At 45.2% G+C, this 6,050-nt stretch overlaps 1 non-coding gene across 1 annotated transcript; it reads left to right on the top strand.

The window, feature by feature from the left end:
* Positions 1–3,538: 3,538 nt before the first annotated feature.
* On the top strand, positions 3,539–3,610 carry trnat-cgu (transfer RNA threonine (anticodon CGU)). Its single transcript has one exon. It is a non-coding gene; the product is annotated as a tRNA-Thr (tRNA).
* The last annotated feature ends 2,440 nt before the right edge of the window (positions 3,611–6,050 follow it).

Genomic DNA, 6,050 nt, shown 5'->3' with positions numbered 1-6,050 from the left:
TCTCCCTTTGGGGAATCCAGCGATCCTGTGGAACACTGTAGACCTCTCCATTTGCGGAATCCAGCAATCCTGTGGAACACGGTAGACCGATTCCTTTGTCGATCTGGGGACATGTCAAGGTTGATGAACTGGGAAACCCTGCGGAATATCGCGCCCGTGACCTCATGAATTCACTCTCGCAGTGCTCTGGGTGATGGTGTCTCTGTGATCTGATGAATTCAGACTCTCACAGGGCTCTGGGTGAGGGTGTATCTGTGGGCTGATGAATTCAGACTCTCACAGGGCTCTGAGTGATGGTGTCTCTGTGGGCTGATGAATTCAGACACTCACAGGGCTCTGGGTGATGGTATATCTGTGGGCTGATGAATTCAGACACTCACAGGGCTCTGTGTGAGGGTGCATCTGTGGGCTGATGAATTCAGACTCTCACAGGGCTCTGGGTGATGTTACACATGTCACCGGGTCCTGACTGAAATGACCCACATGCCACTGACGAGGCCCTGCAGGAAATAGAAGGTGGCTGAAGCTCCTCTTGTGACATCTCACAGAGGCGGCCGATTGTCTCCTTGCTAAAACGAAGTCTCCACAGAAATATCTCTTCCGATAACAATGTGGTTGATGTGGTGTATCTGGACTTCCAATAGGCGTTTGATAAAGTTCTGCATGGTAGGCTTATCATCAAGACTGCGGCCCATGGAATAAAGGGGGCTGTAGCAACATGGGTACAGAAATGACTGGGGAACAGAAACAGAGAGAAGTGGTAAACGGTTGTTTTTCGGACTGGAGGAAGGTGTACAGTGGTGTTCCCCAGGGTCAGTGCTGGGACCACGGCTTTTCTTGATACATATTAATGACTTGGACTTGGGTGTACAGGGCACAATTCCAAAATTTGCAGATGACACAAAACTTGGAAGGGTCGTATGCAGTGAGGAGGACAGTGATAGACGTCAAGAGGAAACAGACAGACTGGTGGCTTGGGCGGGCACGTGGCAGATGAAATTTAAAGCAGAAAAATGCGAATTGATACATTTTGGTAGGAAGACTGAGAAGACGCAATGTAAACTGGAGGGCACAACGCTAAAAGGGATAAAGGAACAGAGAGATCTGGGGGTTTATGTGCACAAATCGTTAAAGGTGGCAGGGTATGTTGAGAAACCGTTTAAATAGCAACGGGATCCTCGGCTTTATAAATAGAGCCACAAGTACATAAGTATGGAAGTCATGATGAACCTTTATAAAACACTGGTTTGACCACAACTGGAATATTTTGTCCAGTTCTGGGCACCGCACTTTAGGAAAGATGTGAAGGTCTTAGAGAGGGTGCAGAAGAGATTTACTGGAACGATTCCAATGATGAGGGACTTTAGTTACTTGGGTAGACTGGAGAATCTGGGGTTGTGATTCTTGGAACAGAGACGGTTGCGAGGAGATTTGATCGAGGTGATCAAAATCATGAAGGGTCCAGACAGAGTAGATAGAGAGAAACTGTGCCCATTGGTGGAAGGGTCAAGAACTAGAGGACATAGCTTTAAGGTGATTGGCAAAAGAACCAAAGGTGACGAGAGGAACAGCTTTTTAACACAGCGAGTGGTTGTGATCTGGAATGCACTGCCCGAGGGGGTGGTGGAGGCAGATTCAATCATGGCCTTCAAAAGGGAATTGGATAAGTACTTGGAAGGAAAAAAAATGCAGGGTTACATGAAAAGGAACGAGCTGGATTGATCTTGCACAGACGAGGCACAGATTCGATGGGCCGAATGGCCCCATTTCGTGCTGTAACCTTTCTCTGACGGTGTGATGGAAATGGGAGAAGAGTGAAAATGAGTCAAAATACAACCGTAATAACAACTATCAGGAGTGGGGTTTGAACCCACGCTGGTAAAACCCATTGAATCTTACGTTTAAACTCTTAATCACTCGGTCATCCTGCGTTTTGAATTTGTGTGTAATGTGCCGGAGTGTCATTTCTTTCATCTCTTCGTCAGTCAAGGTCCAGAATGGAATGATGTCGGGAGAGGAGAAAGAGACTTTGAAAAGCGTTGAAGAATTGACACACGCACCCACACGTACAGGTTGGAAGCTTTGAGAAAGAAAGCTCTGAACTGCAGTCGGCAGGATTCAAACCTGCGCGGGGAGACCCGAGTGGATTTTCAGTCGATCGCCGAAACTACTCGGTCACGACTACTTGATTTCAGTTAAATGCTGTTCACTTAAAATTGCAACGATCCTTCCGTGCGGTAACATTTCTATCATGCAAATGAAGAAGAGTGACAATGAGCAGGATCAAAATGTAACCGAAGTAACAGCTGCGAGGAGTGGGGTTCGGAAACACGCGGGGATAAATCCACTGGATCTTAAATCCAAAGCCTGAACCACTCGGTCATCCTGGTCCTTCCAGCACGACCGCTCGTCTTTAGCTTTTTACATCCCTGTAGAAGCTTTTAGATTCCGTTCCGTTTCTTGCCAGTTTACTCTCATTTTCTATTTTCCCTCTTTATCAATTTCTTGGTCCTCCTTTGTTGAATTCTAAAATGCTCCCAATCCTCAGGTTTACTGCTTTTTCTGGCAACTTTATTGCCTCTTCCTTTGATTTAATATTATCTTTAATTTATCTTGTTAGCCACGGTTGGACCACTTTTCCTGTTGGGTTTTTGTGCCTTAAGAATATATATTTGTTGCAGTCTATCACTGTCCTCCTCACTGTTTACTACACTTCCAAGTTTTGTGTCATCTGCAATTTTTAACATTTTGCCCTGTACACCCAAGTCCATGTCATTCATATATATCAAAAAAACAGTGGTCCCAATACCGACCTAAAGGGAAACACCACTGTGCACCTCCCTCCGTCCGAAAAACTTTCACTTGCAATTGATCTCCAATATTTGATGTTAAAAATACACTGAAAGTCGAACTCGGACCATCCCACTTTGCACAATTTAATTTCACTGATATTCCAGCGATTTTAAAACCTGCTCTCTGCCTCACCCTTCACCTCGATTTCAGAACACGAATAATGTGCAAGATATGAATACGCAGAATCGAGCTGTGAGCAGACCCGGGCTAATTCAGCCGCTCTAAATAGAGAGGGAGAGAGAGAGAGAGAGAAACAAACAGAAATAAATGTATTTCCAATATTTGATGTGGAAAATACATTGAAAGTCTAACTCGGATCATCCCAGTTTGGACAAATTAATTTCACTGATATTCCAGCGATTTTAAACTCTATTAAGGTCTCTCTCTCCGCCCCCCCCCCCCGCCCCCGCTCCGCCCCGCTCCATTGTCTCCATCTGTGTCTATCTCTCCATCTGTCCATCTCTCTCTCTCTCTCTGTCTCTCTCTGTCTCTCTCTTTCTATCTCTCTCTCTCTTTGACTCTTTCCACAATAGCCCGTTAAATAAACTGTGATGAAATTATTAGTTCAGGCGGATGAGTTGAAATCCATTGTTCCTCAATCAGTCGATTGTCGCAATCAGTTGCAAAAACCTGTTGATCTGACTTCACCCGCTGAAGAACATTATCATTCGCGTTTTGCTCATGGGGTGCGGTGGCCAAGTGGAAAGGCGTCGGTCTCGTAAACCGAAGAGCGCGGGCTCGATCCCCGTCCGCACCTGCTTCAGGCTATAAATTTTAACGAAATGACCGAATTGATGACAGTTTGTTCAACTTTCCACGGGCCACTGTTGAAAGAAGACTCACCGTTCAAATTTCCATCTCTCTGTTCGTTCAGATCCAGAATAAGATGATGTGGGGTGCGAGGAAAAGAGTGATAAAGAGAGACACTCAGAAAGAGAGAGAGACACTGGGACAGAAAGAGACTCTCTCGGTCTGTCTGAGTCTGTGTCAGTCTCTCTCCCTCCATCTGTCCAATACCCGCAGATTTGACAATCACAGGGTCAAAGAAGGAAACAGATTGGAACACATTGAGCCTGTGTCCTGTTTCAAAACCGACTCCCAGGAAAACGGCTCCGGTTGAATCGTTAAATGGTCAAAGTTTTTCAGGCGACTTTGACCTCTTCCCTGAGATGGCGAGACACGGGGACGTGGGGCGATTAAAAGGCTTCGGAAAAATCATTTCCAATTGGATATTCTCCATCGTGGTGAGATATCCCCCCTCAGCCAGGGATTTAGCTCCCCGACGGGGAGGAAGCATTTTTAAGACGCCAATTACAAATTTTACTTCTTTGCCTCGCTTCTTCTTCAAAAACGACAGAGAAAAATAGAACAGAAAAAGAATGAAAGAGGTGATTGTCAATTTCAGAATATTATTGAGCGGAGACTGTTTGGGGACTGAATTCTTGGGGCCCGTCTGTTGCAGAGCACAAATGTGTTCCGATCTGTTTCCTTCTTTGACCCTGTGATTCTCAGATCTGCGGGTATTAGAGAGAGGGAGGGGAGAGACAAAGAGACAGAGAGAGAGACAGACAGACAGACAGAGATAGAGAGAGAGAGAGAGAGAGAGAATCAGAGAGAGAGAGAGAGAGGGTGGGAGACAAAGAGACAGAGACAGAGCGACATAGAGAGACGGAGACAGAGAGAGAAAGACGGAGACAGAGAGAGAAAGACGGAGACAGAGAGAGACACACACACAAAGACTGATCGTGAGACACACGTTGAAACTTAGAGGGAGAGAGAGAGAGAGAGATTTCACGATTATGCCTCTTTGTGTAATGTGCCTGTGTGTATGTTTAGTGCTGATGTTTCTTTGAGAGTGAGGTGCGAGCTTGAGGAAGCTTCCCACTCTCCCTTTGTGCGCAAAGCTTTCCAATAAACTTGAACTTTCGTCTGGTTTTGCTCCAAAAATTCGAGTATAAAAATGTTTGTATATGTGTGTATGCCTGCGTGTGTAATGTGCCTGTGTGTGTGTATATATATATATATATATATGCCTGCGTGTGTAATGTGTCGAAATGAGTGTGTGTGTCTCTCACTTTTTCTAAGCTTCTCTGAGTGGGTCTCTCTTTCTCTCTCTTTCTCTCTCTGTCACTCCCTCCCGCTCTCCCCACATTACTTTATTCTGGACCTTGACGAACAGAGAGATGGAAATGTGAAAGGTCAGTCTCCTTTCAACAGTGGCCCGTGGAAAACAGGGTTCAATTTCCCCACCGGGAGGTTACATTTTTATTGCCTTTAAAAGCTTCACTTTCATTCCTCTTGCAATATATCTCCAAGTGGAGGTTTACCAGAAAGATCCCACATCCAACAATGAAATGGATGGTCAGTCAATCTGCGTTTTGGTTTTGTTAGTTGAGGGAGGAAGGATAATTTCCTTAATAATGGATTCTAGCATTTTCATTTTAGACACACACATGCACAGCCATGTGCACACGCAGACACTGATACACAGACAGATACTAACACACACACACACACACACACACACACAGGTACACTCACTGACAGACAGACACACGTGTAGATTGAACCGCAGAGACGAAAGTTCATCAAATGAATGGTTAGAATAGATTCACTGAAATTTGAAGCATGTTTAACGCCATCTGTGGTGAGTGTCCTTTACTGACCCACACCAGTTCTTCGTTAGTGTACTGGTGAGTATCACCGCTTATCACGCAAGTGACCGGGGGTTCAATTCTCTTACGGGGAGGTTGCACTTTCGCTGCCTTTAAAAGTTTCACATTCATTTCTCTTGCAATTTATCTCAAACATTGGATGCGTGAAAAAACACTGAGAAACTAACTCGGACTATCCCACTTTCCACAATATAATTTCACTGACATTCCAGCGATTTTAAACCTTCCTCTCTGCGTCACCTTGATAACAGAACCACAATAATGAGCAAGAAATGAAATAAACAGTCGCGTTGTTTTATTTTATTCGTTCATGGGATGTGGGCGTCGCTGGAGAGACCAGCATTTATTGCTCATCCTTAATTGCCCTTGAGAAGGTGTTGGTGAGCCGCCTTCTTGAACCGCTGCAGTCCGTGTGGTGAAGGTTCTCCCACAGTACTCTTAGGGAGTTCCAGGATTTTGTCCCAGCTACGATGAAGGAACGGCGATATATTTCCAAGTCGGGATGGTGTGTGACTTGGAGGG

Source organism: Heptranchias perlo, unplaced genomic scaffold (assembly GCF_035084215.1).
Source record: "Heptranchias perlo isolate sHepPer1 unplaced genomic scaffold, sHepPer1.hap1 HAP1_SCAFFOLD_56, whole genome shotgun sequence".
NCBI classification, from domain to species: domain Eukaryota; kingdom Metazoa; phylum Chordata; class Chondrichthyes; order Hexanchiformes; family Hexanchidae; genus Heptranchias; species Heptranchias perlo.
Note: the sequence above shows the minus strand (reverse complement) of the source record. Positions and strands in the feature narration are given on the sequence as shown.